Genomic DNA, 23,317 nt, shown 5'->3' on the forward strand with positions numbered 1-23,317 from the left:
GGTTTTGAAACACAGGCAGGCTCATCACAGTGTCCCAAGCCATCTCCTTTTATTTACATTACCTATGAATCAACGCTCCAATGATTATCTTCTGTTTACCTAGATGGAGCAATACAGCGATATTTATCGCTGGGCCGTGGCTAAATATAGCCGTGTAGCCACGGCGCCCAGCGACACTGTGGGAGGTTCTGTTCAACTGTTGGTCTTTAGGCTGACAAGAGGCAGAATTCCTGATGAATGCTTCTTTTCATCTGTGTGACTGTGTGTATTTGACTGAGTAAATATTTAGCCACATTGGACTTGGCTGCTGATTCTACCCAGATGGACGGATTGATGCCTCAGTGGCAAGGCTTGCCAAAGACAATCCAGAGACCTTATGTAAGTACCGCCCGGCTCTGCAGAGCAGATTGAGGGCTGAGGTGACTAACCGCTATTTACAACTGATGTGGAATAATTCGCTTTAACTGTCCCTCAACCTCAACCAGAATGATTAATGCTACATCGCTAATTCAGGAGGCCAGATTATCAGTCGTAACGTAAGAGGTTATGGGCTGCGAGCTGAGGTATTGTGGTCATTGAATTGCCTTAATGCTGGATGACACCACATACGACTCGATAACGAAACCATTCTGGCCCGTAAGCTCAGTATAAATCCTATCTCCATCAAAGCGTGTTTGTTTTTGTCTGGAAGGACGATTCCTTATGATTGAACAAATAGCTAAACATCATATTCATTGTTTCGCATAAACAGCCATTTCCTTTCATATTCATATCAATTCATCATAATGGCAAACATATTTGGATGCACAGAGAGGGTCAATGACTGGAGACATCAGCACTTTTTATCAATTCACCCTTTTAAATGCATTTCTTCATACATTTCTCACCTTTAATTTTCCATCGGGGACTGTGACAAGATCGGGAAGATAATCGGATTTATCATAATCACCAAAAGCTATGCATGACGCGGCCAATTTACATGAAATAAATATAAGCTGGGATAAGTCCTGCCTCTGAGCTGTGCTTCACGATATCACGACTGCAGGTAAATTTGAATGACAGAGCATAAAGACCAGAAACAAACAGAGAAAGAAAGAGAGGAGACAGAGAGAGAGAGAGTGATAAAAGTGTGTGCAAATATCGTTCATTAATTACTGGATAAAATAACTGTAACTGTAAAATAAATAATGGAAAACCAAGGGCAACATTTGTACATTTTCCTTCATAACTCAAATATATATTTTGACTAAAAACATTTACAATGAGATTCAAAAGTCTGAGACCACATTAAAATCTGGGATTTAAAATCAGGTTTCAAATCTGATTTCTTTTTTTTTTTTTTTAGTATTCAGAGAATTGGCTCAATTTAAATCAAGAAATGCAATGATATAAAGAAAACGAATATACATTTCTATATTATTTTGGCACAAATCCAATAAGCACATATATGAGATATTCTTAGATAATAAAATGATCTACATTGGCAGATGTGCACTACCATTCAATTATACTTTTATTCAGCAAGGACATATTAAATTGATCAAAGGAGATAAAATAAATGCTTTTCTTTTAAATTTTCTATTCATTAAATAATCCTAAAAAATTGTTCTATTCAGCCAGGAAACATAAAGTTGATCAAAATTGATCAGATAAATGCTGGTCTTTTGAACTTTCTATTCATCAAAGAATCCTAAAAAAGGTATCACAGTTTCCAGAAAATAATAATACTGTTTGCAACGTTGATAATAAGAATTGTTTTTTGAGCACCAAATCAGCATATTAAACCTATTTCTGAAGGATCATGCAGCACTGAAGACTGGATTAATGATGCTGAAAATGTAACTTTGCCATCGTATGAATAAATTACATTTTAAAAATATATTGTAATGAAAAAAATATATATTTTTAATTGGAAAAATTATTTAACAAGATCACTGTTTCTACAGGAATTTTGATCAAATAAATTCAGCCTTGAAGACCAAAAGAGATTTATCTCAAAAACATAAAAAAAAACCAACACAAAACATGTGAAAAGTAGTTTACTTGAAATGTAAAGCCTTTCATTTAAATATACTAAACAAATAGACCAATATCTAGTAGGTAAACATGGTGATGTTTTTTTGTGGGCTGAGCTTAGGTTGAGGCAAAACGATCCCTCTGGCCGCTTCCCTAACATGTTTGCAAGTTTTGTTCGCTTTTTTAACAATGACTGGAGAAAATCCGATTTTATCTTAATGTGTAAGGTCACTCACTGTCCAGGACTGCGATTGTTATTTGAAAAAGTTTGAATTGACGGAACCAGATTGGCTGACCTGTACTATACACATTGTCAATGGATAGATGATCTGATCAACCTTCAGTTGAGTGGCCTGACTTCTACACCTATCCGCCTAAAGAGAAATTGAGGGCATACGATTTCAAAGATTGTTCATTATTAATATCCTCGTTTAGATGCTGGTTATGGTTATATAGTAAAATCCTAACAATATGAATAGAAAAAAGAACAAAAAAAATCCATTCACTCTATTGGCTGTACAGCCGCAGAAAAGTTGACCAATGTAAGCTGTGCGGCCGCACAGATTACATTGGTCAACTGCTCTCATCCAATCACCAGCTCCACTTGAAACTCCTCCTGGCGCTCGCGTCTCCAACCCAACCGCACCCGCCCCCTTCCGTGCGCGAGCAAACAGCTGACAGACTGTCTATGGTAGCTAGCTAGTAGCATCAGATCAGCAATGGATAAAGCAATGGATAAAAATATAAACGACAACAGCAAGCGGCCCCTGCTTGCCCCTACTGTAAAGTTTGGACAAAAGAGAAAGTCTGTGGAGGAAAGATCAGAGATTAAAAAGAAATGTGAAGAATGCCGGACTCTAAGTAGGATAAATATAACATCCTTCATTGACCGTTGGAGAAAGCTTCAGGGAGATCTGGGACTGAAAACGACGCTGACACGGATGACTTTTTGTTCAGCAGGTAAACATTTATTTATTCTTTTATGGTGTGACGTGTTACATGGCTTTTTATCAGTTTGACAACTTGCTAATGCTGCCGGTCGGCATTGGAATGTTAGCCGTTTAGCATCGCCTATCACGGGTCAAAGTAATTATATTTCTTGTTCGAGGTTTCTGTTTCAGTTCAGATTTTTCAACTCAGGCAGCAGACGCGAATTCGCGTCAAACGCCTGAATGCACAAATAGCATTAACTAAATCATTCGCGCTTAACGCGCCAGATGCTCAATTTGAGCCATTTGCGCGAACTTGACGTGCGAATGAGGCGTATTCGCGTCTTCCGTGCCGCACTCTACACCTCATTCGCGCCGCAGGAATTTTTTACGCGCATAACGCGTCTTTGCATTGACTTAACATTGAAATAATTTGTGCCTGACGCGCTAATTCGCGTCTGGTGTGAACGCACTATAACAATGTGCTGAATGGTCATGTACAAGACTTGTGTGGTCCGCAGTTCTTCCTAATCAGCGCAAAGACGATGACAATGAATGACATTATGGTGCAATTTTAATGATGTTAATATTTTCTAGGAATAACAATTTCAGATGCAGCACATTCATTTTTCATCGATCCTTGCACCCAACAACACAACAAGATGACGTTTAATAATAATAATATTAATAATAATAATTTAAGCTCAGAATCTGTGCTGGTTTGTATTGGCCGCCTCCAGTTTTTCCGTTTGTTTTGCCTCCAGCTAGTGCAGTGACGTAATTGCGACGTCGGCTCGAAATTGGTCTATTGGACATTCATCATGCACTACACACATTCTTGTCTAATCAAATGCTCTCTAGAATGAGAATGACAAGTCTGTAGGTTCATGGCTGTGATGTAACTGAACTCACCATTGGCTATAAAAAAAGAAAGAACAAAATAGGGTGACCCCTTTATTATAAACTAACCAAAGGACAGCTGCACTTATGTATGTTCCTCCAACAACGTACATTATATATAAAGGCCTCAAAACTTTTTTTTATATCTTGAAATCGAACTGGTTGAACTGCCATCACTCTTGCTTGTTTTTTTTTTTTTAAGTGATGCATTTGAATTGTGATTCCTTTCAAAATACATTAACTTACATTTGATCGAAACTTTGACATTTGCCTCAAAAACTCAGAGTTTCCTTTTTATCAGATAAAAATCAACTCCACCCCGTGCAAAGCCAACATTTATAAGCCACTGTCCCTAGAACATGCCAGAACTTGAGTTGCTCTTTGTGCCTGTGCAGGGATACGTCTGATTGGCTCTGTGAAATACGGAGGCTGAATAACGAGCGCGGTCTCTAAACCCGATTAAAGGAGGGAGCCATTTTGTCTTCTCCCCTTTGCTTTTCGCTAATTACACAGAAGCTTCAAAAGAAATTATACACATCATGACTGACCCCAAAGTGACGGCTATAGAGGCCTGCTGTACTATTGGTCTGTTGTGAAATGACAGTATTATATTAGAATTAGAGTCCAGTCGTGATTTCTCACAAAGTTCTATTGTGTTTAATATAATCGTTGCAGAAACATACAAATGACAGACCCTCGGTATCATTGTTTCATGATCAAAAAGAAATTACTACGGTGTCTTCGGCACGGCTCTTCAAGGCTTCTTTTGTTTCCCTGCCCTGTTTCAGCCGCATTGATTTCCTACAGGCCTGAATTAGCATTCGTCTTTCTCTCCCTCTCATTAATCAATTTACACACTCTCTCTTTCTCTAATTGCTGGCCGATGCTGGTTATTAAAAGCCCTTTCAGAATACTCCACGGATAAGCCCAGCACAAATCCCCACTCCACTGCAGCAAACGCTTTTTCTTTTTTCGCCACTGTCGAGCGGTCTTCTGTTATTCTTAAAACGTAGGCAATATGTTTGGAGAATTGTAATGCTCAGCCCACAATTGTCCATAATGAGGTGTAGGTGAATGTTGTAAGTGGCAAAGCCCTGAGGAAATACGATCTAGTCATATTTCGAAATTCCAGGGGCTGAATGAATTACACTGAGACGGCGGATACAGGAGATTAAGAAAAATGCGACGAACTTTTGCGACCCTGCCAAAGTTTTCGTGCCTTCAAATCTGCGCTAGTGCTTACATGAGTGTCGTGGGAACAGTAAATAAGTGAACAGATCATTGCAGATGGTTCTAAATTGACAGTTTTGACCTTTTCCGGCTTGATGCACTCTCACAACTTTGAAGATTTCTAGATTTGCATGTCCAGAAGGAAATACCAGAGCTTTCAACACAGCAAAAAAAAAAAAATGTATTATTGTAGTTAGGCTTGGCTATAAATCAAGTGCATCAAGTTTTTAGTCAGCTGCACACAAACTTCAACACCTATCAATAAAAAACCTAACTTTTTTGACCATGAACACACTACATTGGCATTGATATTTGTCCTTGGATTTACTAAAAACAACAAACAATTTAGCCAAGAAGGAAAAACTTTCTTGGTACCTTAAAAACTTAAACTTGTAAAGAGCAGCTAATCATCATTTCTGCCAGTTCTTTCTTCAGCATTCGATTGTGATAGTTTCTCAGTTCCGGTGGCCTTATGGGATAGCAAAGTATGGTTTATATACTATATCATGAAGTTTTCAGACATTCTACTCTTCAAATACATGATAGTCATGACCATGTAGGCTATACATGGTAAATATATGCAGGGAAGACAAGACCACAGACCAACAGTGACGAGATCCGAATGCAAAAAGACTTAAGAAATAAGACCAATCGCAATCCAGTAGGCAACTGATGAAGTCATCGGTGCCAGTTGCATTATGAATGCTAAACATTCTTTAAATGTAAGTAATTATAGAGTGCATTAAGGCCCGTTCACACTAAGCACGTTAACGATAAAGATAACTATATATGCGTCCACACCAACGACCGATAACGGTCTTTTTATTCTAAGCACGCGTGGGAGCGAGCGGTTCCAAAGTAGCAAATACAGAGCCCTCCACAATTATTGGCACCCCTGTTTAAGATGTGGTCGAGGACTTTTAAAAATTCTCCCTTTTTTTTAAACAACATAGAATCCAAATGCAAAAAAAGAGAAAAATCCAACCTTTTATTTAAGTACATTACTTTGGTGGTAAAAAAAAAATTTAAAATTTAAAAAAATAAAAACTTCAAATCATGTGTCCCACAATTATTGGCACCCCTGATGTTAATACTTTGTACAACCCCCTTTTGCCAACAAGACAGCACTTAATCTCCTCCTATAACATTTCACAAGATTGAAGAACACAGAGAGAGGGATCTTTGACCATTCTTCTTTGCAAAATCTTTCTAGATCATCCAGTATCCTGGGCCCTCTCTTGTGCACTCTCCTCTTTAGCTCACCCCACAGGTTTTCGATTGGATTGAGGTCTGGGGACTGAGATGGCCATGGGAGGACCTTGAGTTTGTGACTGAACCATTTTTGTGTAGATTTTGCCACACGTTTTGGATCATTATCCTGCTGAAAGACCCAATGACGACCCATCTTCAGCTTTCTGGCAGAGGCCATCAGGTTTTTATTTAAAATGTCCTGGTAGTTCAAAGCGTTCATGATGCCATGCACCCTAACAAGGTTCCCAGGGCCTTTGGAAGAGAAACAGGCCCACAGCATCACAGATCCTCCACCATACTTCACGGTGGGCATGAGGTACTTTTCGGCATACACATCTTTTGTTTTACACCAGATCCACTTAGAGTGTTTGTTGCCAAAAAGCTCAATCTTAGTCTCATCCGACCAAAGCACACGATCCCAGATGAAGTCCCAGTGCCGCTTGGCAAACTCCAGACGTTTACGTTTGTCAGTGTTAGTGAGAAAAGGCTTTTTCCTAGCATGCCTCCCAAACATCTTGTTGGCATGTAGAGAGTGTCTGATGGTTGTTTTGGAGATTTTGTGACCCCAAGATGCCACTATTTGATGCAATTCTGTGACAGTGAGCTTAGGACTTTTTTTTACTTTTCTTAGCATCCTCCTCACAGTGCGTTGTGGCAAGATAAACTTGGGACCTCTTTCAGCCTTGTTTGTCACTGTTCCTGTTGTTTTAAACTTCTTAATGATTCCTCTAACTTTAGATATGGGCAATATAAGGTGAGTGGCTATTTTCTTGTAGCCATTGCCTGACTTATAAAGGTCATCACACATCTGCCTTACTTGAATGGTGTGTTCTCTTGTCTTTGCCATGTTGACAAATGGGTAAGAGAATTAGGCCTCTGTGTCATGTCATATTTATACCCCAGGGAAATAGGACGTCATGAATTACTAATTAAAAGTTCCTAGATATCCTGACCAACATTAGCAACTACAGAAAATATATATTTTTTTAAAAATCAATTACATTTTTCAGCGGAATTGTTAGGGGTGCCAATAATTGTGGGACACAGGATTTGAAGTTTTTATTTTTCTAAATTTTTACATTTTTTTTTACCACCAAAGTAATGTACTTGAATAAAAGGTTGGATTTTTCTCTTTTTTTGCATTTGGGTTCTATGTTGTTTAAAAAAAAGGGAGAATTTTTAAAAGTCCTCAACCACATCTTAAACAGGGGTGCCAATAATTGTGGAGGGCACTGTATGGATGACTGCTCCAGTGCTGCTGCTGCTTTACGTTACAAACAAATATCAAAAGAAAAACAGGCACTTTTGGGTAAACGATATCCTTAAAATACAAGAGGAGTTGGGAGCGCATCTAAACAGTGAATCTAGCAAGTCTAGTGTAATACCTAACAATGGATTTAGCTGACGAATCAGTGATGGGATAAAAACATTGGCTAGTCAACGCCTTTATGTATACAACGCCTTTTCACTGCAACTTCAGCAATGTTGTCAACTATAGTGCTGGATAGCCTACCTGAGGTAACACTATGCTAAACTGCATAATATCTCATTGTGAATACTTCTCACCATTTATTCCCAGGTTGTCAGTGTTTTATCGTTGGACAGCTGCAAAAAAAAAAAATCGCCCTGAAAGCGATCCCAACGATATCGTTCCTCATATCTTTATTGTTATAGCTATGGTGTGAACTCAGTTATTCTTTAATATGGAGAACGATTTTTAGAATTATATCTTTATATTTATCTTTATAGTTATCGTGCTTGGTGTGAACGGGCCTTTAGAGTGCCTGCCCATTTTTTCAACGCCGTTTGTTCCAGAAATATGTTTTTTTTTTTTTTTTCATTTGTTTAAAAAAAAAAAGTTGCATTAAAGTGTTATAAGCCAAACCAGCTACAAGGTGAATCACAAGTTTTACAAATAAAATACAAAAATAGAGAGTAGGGAGACCGACTTGATTATGTAATTCGACTTGAAAAGTTCTTCATTCCCTGCAAGCTCTTTTGGCACAATTTGCTTTTCTTTGATTTGTGGAATTTTCTGTAGTACAGCATTAGGTAATGTTGTTTTTTACTGATTGTCTTAAAAATAAAATGAAACTATGTAGGGTGATGCTTCAACAGCAGCATATTCCATCAATTAACAACCTCAGAGCTCACAGTAAGGCAGTCTTTAATGGTTTTTAAGCTAAAAATGGGAGAAAACGAATGCAATTTTTAACTGTTGCACTCTGCTATGCCACATTTAGTTCCGGTACTCTAATTTGATTAGCTTCAGCTTCTTTTGGAACCATTTTCATTGGGGAAGAGAAAAAAAAAATATATGAACTAATGACAAGTTACTTTTATTACTGTTACCTTTATAGTCCTTAAAGTGTAATGTGTTGAGTTTACAAAAATGTTTTATTTGTGACTACCAGGATCTGTTGACATACCGGGCTGATGCAGGAAACCAGGCTGTTGTCGTCCTGCAGAAAGAAGCAACAGAACCTGCCCTCCCACCCCACCCTACCCGCTTCATCTCCTTCCACAGCTGTCAGAACGAGAGAAATGTGTCATACTAAAGGGCCATTTTCACCATGTGATCGAATCAAATCAGTCATAAATCTATTTGTTATTGACGAGGTAAAGAACACTTGCAGCCTCTGGCACAATGCATGAGCTCTCTTTCTCTCTCCCTCTCGCTCTTTCTATCTCTCTCTGTCTTTCTTTCTCTCAGTACATCACTCTGTGCTGTGCTGAAGGCTAAAAACCAGAGTTATGTTCCTATAACAAAATATTTTCCAGAGGTCTAACAACTCATGATGTCCTGACTGCCCAAGTAATGGAAGTAAATGAATCTATAAATAATCCCTCTTTCTGACAACAAATTGAACTACCCACAATTCCCTCTCTCCTCCAAACAGGCACACATACACAACAACAGCAGCATACTGCTACTGTCAACCGCTCCGCAACACATGCACGAAAAAGGCCAAGAGATTGGGGCAAACTTTTAAATAAACCACACTGTTTTACTAAAAATGTGTCACGAGAGAGCGTGAATATATTGGCCCTAATCAGCCAAAATGGGTGATTCATTGGTTAATTTCAGCAACTGGGGCTATACATTATTCCAGGCCTGCCATGGCTAATTTCTGCCTTTGCAGACGGCGAGGATGACAAATGGAACGTCCGACCGGCTACAAGTGAAAAAGCTCCATCATGCTCGCTCTCCCACTTGAGTTTTACTCACACTAATGATGTATACTAGCCTGCAACTACACTTGACCTGCGGATTATGTGGCAATGGAGGAAAAAATAAATGTTTACCCAGAGGTTTTTGAGGGGAAAAACACGAGAAAAGAGAAAGCAGGCATATATTGGGAGAGGGAAAAAAAATCTGAAAAGCTGTCAAGGATAGGAGTTTAATCTTGTAAAGGAGAGTGTGGCCAAGGCTGACGTATTCTTTGAATATAGCTATAAAGATTTACTTTCAGACTACTTCTGAAAGAAAAAATAGCAGTAAATCCTTAAAAAAGGAGAAAAAATTGTTAACAAATAAATTAAAAGTATTTGTACATGTACAAAGTAGTAAATAAACAATGAATGTTATATATATATATATATATATATATATATATATATATATATATATATATATATTCTAAAATAAAAGAATTATTAAGAATTATTATGTAAAAAAAAATCTGAAAAAGAGGCATCTTGATCTAGCCAAAAATGATCACATTGCCACACTGTTAGACCTTACCAGGTTTTTTACAGTAAAATACTGGCAACACTGTTGCCAGTAATTTACTGTAAAATTGCACTAAAACTCAAGTTAACTAAAAAAATACAACTTATTAGTTTTAGTGCATTTTTACAACACTCTTGCCAGTAATTTACTGTAAAAATGCATTAAAACTCAAGTTAACTAAAAAATACAACTTATTGGTTTTAGTGCATTTTTACAGTAAATTACTGGCAACAGTGTTGCCAGTATTTTACTGTAAAAAACCTGGTAAGGTCTAACAGTGCATGATACAGCAGTGTGATCTTGACACTACAGCCAAGGCCTCTTACAGGTCCCTCTGCAATGCATCGTGGGCCGCGTCCCCCTCCTGGCTCGCTTCAGCCGAGCTCTGAAATATCATATCAAATCAATGCGGACAGAGGCAGTGAGGCGCCAGAGCCACGACCGCTGCGAGGTCAGCATGGCCAAAAACAGACATAACAAATGCAAATGCTAAACAGGGCTAAAGGTGAAGAATCGGCGCGTCTCCTGAGTCCTGATGGAGTGACGCGAAACGGAGCTGTTCTGAGAAACGAGTGCAGGATAAATGTGCTATCGGCTGTGCTAATGGTGCTCGGGACGCAGATATCCGAGACCGGCACCCAACTTTGAGCTTCTCGAGACTGACCGATCAATCCATCCAGCATGTCAAACAGAGAACAGTGACCGTATCATACATCATCTCGTGATGGTTTCATCTATAAATACAAGGTGAACTTTTAAGATTCAGAACATTGGTTTAGTTGGTGGGATATACCAAAGTTAGCACAAATCAATTCTGTCTGGGAATATGACACAGCTTTTTGCTTTTGCCAATTGTTACATTAATTTGCCACCCGATTTCATAAATTGGATCTGGTCTGCATGCATAGACATGCAAATGAGTAAAATAAATTTTACTCATACAGCTAAATTTTTCTTTTTGCCAAATTACATCAACATCAATCACAGACATCACGTTACCGGTGCACACTGTTCTGGTGAATACAGTTACAACTTCTTAAAAGGAAAGATGATTGGCCTTCAAACAAATTGATTTAATGACAGTAGAAAAGGAGCGCGTGCACTGACCTTTGTGACCTCTGATAGAGCAGCTAGTGCTGTATGAAGACAAGTTCAAGTAGACATCCCTGAGTGCTTCGCTGCATTTAAATACCAACACTAATGAGGCTCAAAACCAACCCTTATTGGTAGGGACAGAATGAGAGGGAAATTAACTGTACAGCAGAAGGGGAAAAACAAGCTATTTAAGAATTATAATGGAATCAGAGACTGGGAATGGCTATTTTTATCCATACTTTATAAAGAAATTGCAAAATCAATTGAAATGTATTTTTTTTTTTTTATTTCCTCGGAAACTGCCCTTGTCTGCCATTAGTCAAAAAACAAAGCTCATCAAACTTTGGGATACAAATTTATTTTCCCCTTTTAAAAAAAGTGAAAAATAAAAAATATATAAATTAAATTAAACACTTAAAAACAACTACTTACGAAAGAAAAGAAAATTTTGAAAAAAGGTGAAAAAAAATCATAAAGTTCAAGTCCCTTTGAATCCAATTATGATATTTTATTTATTTATTTATTTAATTAATTTTCATTTTAACAAGGAAATAAATGTTTAAGATGATTATTTTTTAAAAAAGATCACTCAATATATATTATAAAACATGCACTATAAAATACTTACTTTTTAATTGTAAAAAAAACGAATCCATTAAATTATGTTTTTATTATAAAAGGTTATGTTAAAGGTAGAATATTCAATAAAATAGAAAATTCAATCAAAATTAAGCACACTGTCATGCTGACAAACTAGTAGTCTTAGGTTAAATTTCCCATTTGAAAAGTGATTTAAAAACATTTTAAAACAATTAAATAATGACTTTACAAACTACATTTCAAAATTAATTATCAAAAAAATAAGAAAAAAATTCCACTGCTTGGCATTAAAAAAATATCTCATAAAACACTGTCTAATAAAAAAAAGAATACAAATTTAAAAATATTTTAAATAATTTAATACATTTTTGAGCTAATGCCTCTCAAAATCCATACTAACTCAAACTTAACCACAATTGTTATAGTCTTATTTCACACCCTCTGACTCCTTCCCTCTCTCTCTCTCTCTCTCTCTCCCTCTCTCTCTCTCCAGAAGGATGCAGAAAGGAGCGAGGGATAAACAGAAGAAGAGAGGCAGAGAGAGTATCAGGTGTGAGCTCCTGCTCGGCTGGCCCCAGGTACTGTTCTCTCGCCGCGGGGCCAGCTATTATTATTAACATCATTTGTCTGTATCATTCGCCCGGCACCTTTGCTTTCAGCCGGCACTATGAAGAAGATATGTTAATAAACGAGTACAGCCGCCACTCTGCCATCCGACCTGCTCCTCATCCGCCGTCCCCAGCCTACTCTCCCCCCTTCCCTTCCCCACATCCCCAAAAGGGACGGATTGCCGATTTGTTTTCCAGCAGCCTCCCCCACTCCATTGTTGTTTGCACTAAAGGGGACAAATTCAATTCATTCTTATGACAAGGATGCACTGATACAGGAAGAAAGAGGGAGAGGAGGAGCAGGAGGGGTGGATGAAGAAAGAGACTGCCAAGGAGGGAACAAACAGGAGCGAACACAAAAAAAGTTGCTGAATTTGAGGTATAACATAAAAAAAAGAAGGAAAGAAAGGTGTGAGGGGGGAGGGTTGGAAGAAGATGGATAAACCGGTTGCGTTTCTTAGATGCGGATTGATGTGGTGGGCCGATAACGTGGTCTCAGCGGACATGGTCATCTGGAGATGTGGAGGAAAAAGCTGTCCATGTTAAAACATACGTATATCCTGGGAAGGAGGAGGTTTTTAGCCAAAGAAACAAATACATCAATATCGCTTCAAAAAAAAAAAAAAAAAATCAATGTTGCAATAATAGAAAATGGCTCGAACTATCTGAACTGTAATAGCCCCTCTGTCTGATCCACAGCTGGTGTGGTCTGTATGTTCTGACCTCTCCCTCGATCTGTCCAGGTGCTCTGCGCTTCTGCTTTTGACCCACAGCCAGATTCTGTCCAACTCAGCACAGCCTGACAAGTCCATTAAGATACTGAGGATCTAAGCCTGGTGCATTATACTATCATTCATCTATAACTACAGGGACTGAATCCGCTTCAAACTTCTTAAAGGGTTACAGTAGTTAAAAATGAAAAAAAAACTCCAAGTGCAAAAGCATCAGGATGCAGCGGTGAGAAGTAAGGTACACGCGTGATAATGTTTGTTTTTATTACAATTCACCAAACCCACGCTAAAAAATAAACAAAGAATCGTGTAAAACCCAGCAAAACTTGAGATTATTATGGATATGAGAACATAAGTTAGCGAGTATAAAAGTAAAACAACTTTTTCATTTAATTGCATGAACATTTTTATTAAACACTGACCTTTATTTCTCATTAAAAAGGCTCATTTCTGTTATTGTAGGCTCTTTTTGTAAATGTAAGCAATTATTTAGACAAGCGCAAACTGGGTGCCAGTACAGACGTACCTGCTCGGCCAGAATCGCCTCGAAGTCTTGCATCTTCGGAAGTGAAGCTGCGTGCAAAGATCACGTCCGCCCCCCACACCGCGATGACGTCATTTTTGTTGCACAACACTTCAATGCTTGACCCTCATGTCGACCAGTAAGACTTCCATTCATCTTTAAAAAGTTATTTTAAATGAAATCTGAGCTATTTCTGTCCCTCCATTGACAGTCAACGCAACTTCCACTTTGTCTCTTTAAAAAAAAAGTTCATAAAAAGATTGTAAACCTAATTCATATGAATCAAGCAGTTTAAACCAACTTTTCTGAAGAGACCGGTTCACTTTATATGATGAACAGATTGAATTCAGGCTTTAACATAGATTTTTTTAAACATAAACGCTTTACTTCGATAGTGCACTTTAGACATTCTACAAACTATTAGTAACTTTACAACTACATGTCAAGTAAATCTTATTACACTATTATTACACTTTCTGTTTAATATCTACTAACATTGTATTTTGATGGTACCCCATGTAACCTGCAACTACATGTCAACCTATTCTACTAACCCTAAACCTGACAGTCTACTAATACTCCAATGAGAGTTAATTGACATGTTGTTGCAAAGTTCCTTATAGTTAGTAGAATTTCTAAAATAGACTTTTGACGGTACCCCATACCTTTAAACGGTAGTGTATAACAATTATAGTTTTTTTTTTTAACCATAGACGTTACATAGACCACAGTAAGGGTTTGGACTTTGGTTTTAAGTCAAACATTTTTGTACAACCCAACTCGGTTCCCTTTTGTTGTCACTCCGAGTTCCGTCGGATGACGACAAATGGGGTTTCGCTTAGAAAGCCTGTTGACTTCGAGTACACAAAACAAGCCAATGGCAAAGAAAATCCCATGGGTCTGCGGAATTTGCATAGCGTAACTCTTCCTTACCTCGTAACGCTCCAGAGTTGGATCTGTTGTCCATTGCACCATCACAGGGCGGGCTAGAATCCTCAGGAAGTGAAGATAAGACAGTGCCGCCACTTTCGGGTGTAACATATCTGCATGTTGCCGGCATCGTCGTTTATACCCATGAGGTAAGACAGAGATATGCTATGCAAATTCCGCAGACCCATGGCATTTTCTTTGCCATTGGCTCGTTTTGTATACTCGAAGTCGAGAGGCTTTGTATGTAACATCTCCGTTACATACTCAGAGAATGAGGGTTACATTTGTAACCGAGAGTTACAATTCTGGTATTTGTATGAACTATTATGAATTCTTGAGTTCATCAATCGCACCAACTCAACACAATAAGCAGCCCAAAACGAAAGGGAAAAACCACATATCTAAATGTAAAAATAGCACGGCGATCGTTTCAATACCACATTTATATTGACACTTCTTTATATGTTACTTAGCTTCTCCAGTTTGTTCAGTCCCAAACACAACATGTACATTTGTGATGACCACAACATTGGTAAGAAAGCATATGATAAGAAAATACATGGAAAAGTATGTATTAGGCCATACCAATCAGGTGTCTGATTGCCAGTGCATACCCACTCTTGTCAATGTAGAACTAAACTAGTTATTGTTTTCGCTCCCACTTTGCAAATATACAGTAGACACATTTCTAAATCAGTTAAACATACAGAATGAGAATGCAAACTGCATTATTTTGCTCTGCATTCTTCTTGGAGAGTTAGACACTCTGAGTGAAAAAAAAAGTACAAAAAGTAATGGAAAAGAATCAATGTTGCCACAGAGCTAACATCAGTTATTTTTTTCACCGCTGAACAAATGAATCCGCATTCAACCGGAAATATGCCACAGTAGTATTAAGTTATAAAAATACTGTACATTACAAAATGGTAAACAATAAACGAATGCGAACTGAATGTGTTTTTTCTAGCATAGCCAGTTGGACAAGGTAATATAAGCTACAGAAATTAATATTCCAGCTCTGTGCTAGCTCAAAACGACAAAAGAATTAGGGGTAAATTTAAATGTATGTCTTAAGCTCAGTTGAGCTTGCAAATGTCCATGGTTTTACATTCCCAACTTGTCACTTTCTTATGTTTTAAAACTTTTCATTCTTTCACAAAGAGCAAGCGAGAGTGTGAGAGAGACAAAGACAGAGACAGAGAGAGAGAGAGAGAGAGAGAGAGAGAGAGAGAGAGAGAGAGAGAAATAATAAAAAGCTGGTGAATCCCCATGAAGCTCTCTATGTGAACTGTCACATTAATAACCCTATGCTGGTATTCAAATTTTCTGTCGAAAGCTAAAGAAAGATTGAGTGCCCTGCTGTTGCGCAGCCAAGATTGAAGACATGTCTCATTGACATTGTTAAAAGTTTATGAAAATATATGAATCCTCAAATGCCATTGGCTCCACCGCTCCTAACTCTGCCCACTTCTATAAGAAATCGGTCTTTTAATCAAAATGATTGAATACCGCAAGGTTGAACTCAGGAATATGAATAAAAGTGGATATGGAGGAGGTGGAGAGGGAGAGATTGGTAACATGGTGCACTCACATTTAAAGAGGAGCGTCCGATGTCTTATTGCAGGGTACAACGGGGTACAACACTCGGCCCCTCTTTATTTCAAACTAATCGTTTAGTGCATCATCCATTCGCTGCATTTTGGGATTTCAAGAATCAAATACAGAAGAGACCGCAGCTGCGGTCTGTGTCCTATTTTCAGACCCAAGAGAGACAAAAGAAAAGCTAAATGCTTATGCTGGCATTTCTCTTTCACAGAGAAGCGGATCTGATCAGCGGACAAACAAGAAAATACCCGGTCGATCTGCTATTTTCCTCTGTGCACTGAATCAAAGCAAAACCGCTGAGGCCTGTGCGTATGTTTAGCCTAAACTGGCATATGGCATATTGATGAGGGTTCAGACGTACCTGGGTGCTACTTTTCCCTTCAGTGTCATCTCAGGGAGGTGAACAGGCAGAAAGGCCTCAAACGCCAGCACCGTGACTCAACGCCTGTCAGCCGCAGCCAGATAACCAGCCGTGAAACACGCGGGCAGAACAGGCTAATGGAAACTCTCTGATTCCCACTGGAGCATCGGATCAAAACACAGCTTCTAAACCTTTACTGGAAATCATTGTCGTCAAGTATTCGTCTTACAGTTACAGCCTCTTATTTGTTTGTCAAACACTGAACAGCAGCTGCCGAGGAATCTGAAAGGATGAAACCGGGAAGAAAATCTTTCAGATACTTAAAAATGCCACAACAAAGTCATTGATACTACACACCTTAAAGGGATAGTTCACTTTGAAATTAATTGTTGATATGTTTTAGCTTACCTCAAGGGCATCCAAGATGTAGGTGTCTTTGTTTCCACAGTATTTTCAATTTTGACATTTTTCAGTCAAACCGTTGTTGTCTATCAGTCATACACAACGCATTCTCATCCTTTAACGTCATATAGAACGCTAGTGACAAAACGGCGCTATACTACGCTCATGGCACCCGTTATCGTTAATATAACACGTGCTGTGAGGGCTAAGTTTAGGTGTGGGGTAGGGTGTACGTGTCATATTCACGCTAAAGGATTTATAACGTCTTGGGTTCGCGTGTTATATTAACGATAAAGGGAGCCATGTGCGTAGTATAGCGCCGTTTTTGCATATAGCGTTCTATATGACGTTAAAGGATGAGAACGGGCTGTCATACACTGGAGTCATACACTCCACGTCAAAGAGCATGCACCGAGAAGTCAAAATTAAACATGATTTAATGACTCGTAAATGTAAGTACACATTGATGGCCTAAGACACGAAACGGGCGGTTTGTGTGAGAAAACAAACAGTATTTATATCGTTTTTACCTCGTGTAATCATAGCCATGACAAAATGATCCGACTGCACGGGAGCTTCGGTCTGCGCATGCGCGGGAGCTTCAGTCTGCGCATGCGCCGGAAGTGATCGCTTGCGCGTCTACGTCACTCTTTGTTTATACAGAGATTTCGGAAGTTTTACCTTTCACTAATTTAGATATACGGGAAACCGCAATGGAAGACGATTTCGGTATATCTAAATATGTTTAGTAAAAGGTAAAACTTCCGAAATCTCTGTGTAAATATTGAGTGACGTTAAACGCAAGCGATCACATCCGGCGTAACATTGAACTGATTCAGTTCGGTTCAGTTGGACATTGCACAACTGATTCAGATCACTTGGACGTCACTGTGATCACACGAGGTAAAAACGATATAAATATCGTTAGCTTTCTCACAAAAAACGCTCGTTTCGTGTCTTAGGCCATCAATGTGTACTTACATTTACGAGTCATTAAATCATGTTTAATTTTGACTTCTCTGTGCATGCTTTTTGGTGGACCCCCTTAGCCTCCAGTGTATGACTGATAGACAACAACGGTTTGACTGACAAATGTCAAAATTGAAAATACTGTGGAAACAAAGACACCTACATCTTGGATGCCCTTGAGGTAAGCTAAAACATATCAAAAATTAATTTCAAAGTGAACTATCCATTTAACACCAAACACTATGTAGAAGGGTTACTTTTTCACTTTGTGAAAAAACAGTCTGAAACGTCTGTTGTTATTCAAAGAAAATCTTCAAACCTTTCACATTTGGTCAATTACTTAAAAATTGGTATGATGCATCAGCACACCAGTTTTATATGTGATTTTATTTTCTTTGAAAGTTATCATATGACTTCAAAAGACTTGCAAATTAATATGATGTAAACAAAAAAAGTTTGATAGCGCTTATTCACTATCTTGTTCTTTTATGAAAAGGAGACGGTGCAAAAAAAAGTCTGTTTCTTTAAAAACTCTTAAAACATGCCTTTCATAAGTGACTTCACCTCTTGGATGCTTTAAATGCTCTAAATCTATGGGCTTTAAATGTGAATGTGACACATGGGATCTTTTGAAGGAATACACAATTTGTGCACATACTGTACAAACATAGCAGACATTAGAACCTGAATGCTATTTCCCATCTCAGGTGCATGTAATAATGACCAGGGGCAAGGGGAAAAGGGGAATATGGTCTTGTGGAGGTATATAAATGAAAGGAGGGAAGGGGGAAAGAGTGATTGAGCACCTTGTGTTTGAGCAAGCTGTCCCGTCTGTTCGGCCCTACCTCTCCACTCCATCATTGCCGTGGACTGATCTCGACAAACCACGAGAGAGAAAAGAATAATAGATAAAGACCTACAATACCCAAATATAAAGGATTTGTACAGGAAAGTCCACTGAGCTGCATACAGGGTCCAAATTTACTTGTCAAGCGCAAGTAAAACATCATAAAGAACTGCAAAATAATAGAAGAGGCTGGGACTAGTGGTCACATTCTCCGGGCCGGAGTTGTTTTTGGGACTATATGGGGAAAGTTGACATTTGGGACAATGGACCTTGACATTAAACAATCTTAAAGCCTGTTAAAGCCTTTTTAGATACATTTAAACAGAAATAAGGGAACGCTATTCAACAACTACTCGTCATTAGATTATTAGTAGACTGTCTGCTTAGTATCTGCAAACACTTAAATTAGATGGTCCCTCAACAGACAGTCTACTAACTTTGCAACAACATATCAACTTGTTCTACTAACCCAAGCCCATAACACTAACCTAACAGTCTGCATATACTCTAATGAGTGTTAGTTGACATGTATGTAAAGTGGACACTGAAATAAAGTATAACCTAAAATAATTATGAAACAAAATAATGCATACAAATCGACTGCCAGAGAAAGGACACATTTGTGTATTTTGAATTCTGACAGAATACCTTACAGTACAGTACTAAAATATAGTCCTTTTGACAACTTTCCTGTGTGACAACAGGTCCCGGTTTATCATGATTTAAAGAGACAGTCATCATTTACTTACACACACATCACTACATGTATGAATTTATTTTTTCTGTGGGACGAAAAAGATATTTTTAAAATGTCTCTATTAAATGTCTCTAATAAAATTTTAAAATGTCTCTATTCTGTGATGTTCCACAATAAAAGAAAGTCAGATAAATAAATGTGACTTGACTTGAAAAGTTCAAAGTTAAAGGAACAGTGGTTACACTACCTGGACGGTGCACAAAAAAGAAGCTATCAGATTTCTGAGAAGGCCGGTTCAGATAAACACTCGAGTGACTGGAAAAGACCTGCAGCAAGACTGAGTAAGATGCGTACCAAACGCATGCCAGAACTTCAAGATGTATACCACTACTAATGCTCAAAATCATATAATTTAGCCACAAAGGTTTGGGATTCTGTTCTGTGGAGCGATGAAACAAAACTGGAACTTTTCGACCCTAATCAGCAACCAATCAGCTATGTTTGGAGGAAGAAGAATGAAGCATATACTGAAATGAACCCTCTGCCTACAGATTCTACAGTGGCCATCACAGTCACCTGACTTGAACCTCATTGAACATCTTTGGTGGGATTTGAAGAAGGTGATTGCTGCATACAAACCCCAAAATATTACTGAACTGGAGGCCATTGCTCATGAGGAATGGGCTAAGGTTCGTCAGAAATGCTGCCAGAAGCTGCAGTGTCTCGTTTGCAGCAGATCACAAAAGGGTGTCCTACTAAGTACTAAAGATGCTTGCCATGAAGGGGCTGAATAATTTCGAGACTGCAGAAGTCATAAAAAGTTGAATTTGAGGAAACTACTTGAAACATTTTGATTTGTATATTGCAAACAGCTGAGAGTCTGTAAATGTTGCCAATAGACCTGATTTGAATAATGTTGATTACAACGGTAGGCTTTATATATATATATATACAATCTTTTAAAATGATTTACAACATGCATCGGTTAGGTCCAACTTGAAGTGTCAGCCATTCTCGCGAGGCGCTTCATGTCCTCGGACATTGTTTTGATTGGGAGTAGTCCCTCTCGAAACGTGTCTCTGAATCTTTCAGGGCCGTCAAATATTAAAACATATCTTCAAAGCCGCAATAGAACCCATCAGTAATTGAGGTGATAAATCTATTTTTTCCGTCATCGCTGTCTCTCGCTCCATGTCTTTTGAGTGTGTCGCTGATGAGTGGTAAATTGGAAATTATTCAGAGAGGTAACAGCACTCTTAGATGCAGTTCCATTATAGTCTGTCAGTCACAGGAGACAGATAAATTACTCACATGTCAATCAACCCATCAAACAGCAGGCAGGGGATTGTGGGATTGATCAATGGAGGAGAAAAAAAAAATCCACTGTAATTCCTCTCTGTGTGACGGCATGAATAAATCAGAGGTCTTTTATTTATTTTTTTCTGTGCATTAACTCCTATCTGAAAATAATACTGCTCAAATGCTCAAAGGACAACGAATAATTGTGGATCAAACCAGGGTGGGACAAAGCATCACAGAAAATCAGAGAGATCAAAAACACAATTAAAAACTCTGTTGGTTGGGCCGTTGAGACCTGATGAGGTATTTGCTGTGATGTTGGAGTTTTCCATTGGCTTTTAATGGGAGCAAGGTTGTGTTCGATGCTGTTTAATGGTAGAGGAGAGAGGAAACACCTCTCGTGTTCAATAGCAAATTAATTGCTACGATTAGTCATTGGTAGACTTCTCGAATGCAGTCCTTTGGAGAGCTGGATTCAGCCACTCAAATCCTCTCATTTGTAATAGGCTGTCTGCTTGAATAATTGATTGGAACAAATGTGAACTGGATGAGAAAGTCTGAGTGTCCTCCATCATGCAAACACACATGCACGCACACACACACACACACAGAGAGAGAGAGTTCACCCCTAGTTTAACTATAATGCAAGCTCAAGTATTAATGTATGATGTTTTTGAACATAATATTAATAATATTTTAACAGTAAAACATTTTTAAAAGTGCTTCTTTTTTTAAATATTTATTTCTAAAAGTACAAATAAACATAGAGCAGCCTTTATATTTTAGGATATGGGTCCCTCACAATTTACCATTATCATATTTGTATGATATTTGCGTTAAAAAGTTTTAAAATCCCCTGTATTAGGCATTAAACGTCCCTGTAATAACTGCCGGTCCCTAGCAGAAGTGACTGTATGTACTATATACTACTATACTATAAATATATGGTATATCATGTATGTTTTGATGAGATGACATTGTCATCTGTGCCACCATAGTTTCACAATGAACTGAAAATATTTTTACACTTCTCATAAATATATATATATATATATATATATATATATATATATATATGAAGAGTTCAGATGCAAAAGCCTCTAAATGCCATTTGAAATTTTCTTCTTTAATGATGATTTTTATCAAACTTATATATTTAAGTTCAGTAATTTCACTTAAATAACAATTAATAGGTAATTATCATTGCAGTTTAAGTGAAATTACTGAACTTAAATATACAAGTTTGATAAAAATCATCATTAAAGAAGAAAATTTCAAATGGCATTTAGAGGCTTTTGCATCTGAACTCTTCATATATATCCAACGTTGTGTTCTGCACCATTGCTTTGGCATCTGTCATTCAAACTAAAATTATCACGATGTGGCTTAGTGTGTTTATCAAAATGCGAAAGGCTGTGATTTAATAAAATATACTCTGTCGTCTGCGTGATAGTTGAGAATCCTGTGGGGAAACGATGTATACTGAATAAACAGTCTCAAGAATGCAGCTTAAAATAGACAGAGCATTAGTACAAAACATAGTAGCTATTAAGGTAATTAAACATTGGGACGTTCTTTAAAAAAATGCTATCACCTTGACTCCTTTACATTTTAATGCTCTAGTAATTCAATCCAGTTTTGATTGGATTATGTCATGATTTTAAACAATTGATATGTAACAAACTCCAAATGCTGTGGCCCAGCAGAAGGGAGCATAAAAAAGCATTCTGTGACTGCATGAAGGACATAGCAGGTCACGGTAGAGACCTTCAATGCTGCTTAGCAGTTTCTGCACAGGTTTTGTTAGCATATTTTTCTTTGTTTAACTCAGGTTTGCTGAAAATGTCTACCTCAGGCAGGTAGTATCTCTAGAGTCTAGCGACTCAGAGAAGAAAGATCAAATATTTGGCTATATGGTGCAGAGGAACATGACTATGCAGGCTCTTTTTTTGTAAACATTCTACAATGCTACAATGTTCTTACGTAAAACATAATCTTAATGTGATTAACTGACCACCCATCAACCTTCAATGCATTCAGTGCACAAATACACACACGCTGCCCATGTCCCGGGGTTCTCACGTGAACTTCAACACCACTGAGAGCCGGGGGGAGGATTTAAAATTCATGAGCAGTGATTTTAATGTTTTCTTTGCTACAGGCAAGTAAAAGAAACAATTAGCGTAGCATTGGCGCTAAGGTCCAGCAAAATCAATAGTCCCTGATAGTATTGTAAGCCTATTGACCAAATCCTGCGGTTCACACCGACCCTGTGCTACAACAGACACCCTTACAGGGGATTAAGCATTTCTGCCAGTGCGAATGGAGAAGGGGAGCTGTGCATAGTTAAACAGCCTTCAGGAACGATAGCAATCAGAGAGCTGCTAGCTGAGGTAGACTGACACTGAGCATTGACTTGATGTGAGAGCATTTCAGGAGATGAAGGCGCCTCGAGGGTATACTGTAGTATAATACTGTGCTGAAAAAAAAAAAACTGAGACAATAATAATAATATAGAACGGCTATTTAAAAATTACAGACAGAAAACATGAACGCATCCAAAATCTTTTGGACTCAATAAAACAATCAAG

At 38.1% G+C, this 23,317-nt stretch overlaps 1 long non-coding RNA gene across 1 annotated transcript; it reads left to right on the top strand.

Moving 5' to 3' along the window:
* Positions 1–216: 216 nt before the first annotated feature.
* On the top strand, positions 217–13,764 carry LOC148970909 (uncharacterized). Its single transcript, XR_016147401.1, has 3 exons — positions 217–378; positions 8,741–8,945; positions 12,248–13,764. It is a non-coding gene; the product is annotated as an uncharacterized LOC148970909 (long non-coding RNA).
* Positions 13,765–23,317: the final 9,553 nt, after the last annotated feature.

This window comes from Pimephales promelas, chromosome 18 (assembly GCF_988280905.1).
Source record: "Pimephales promelas chromosome 18, fPimPro1.hap1.1, whole genome shotgun sequence".
Lineage (NCBI taxonomy): Eukaryota > Metazoa > Chordata > Actinopteri > Cypriniformes > Leuciscidae > Pimephales > Pimephales promelas.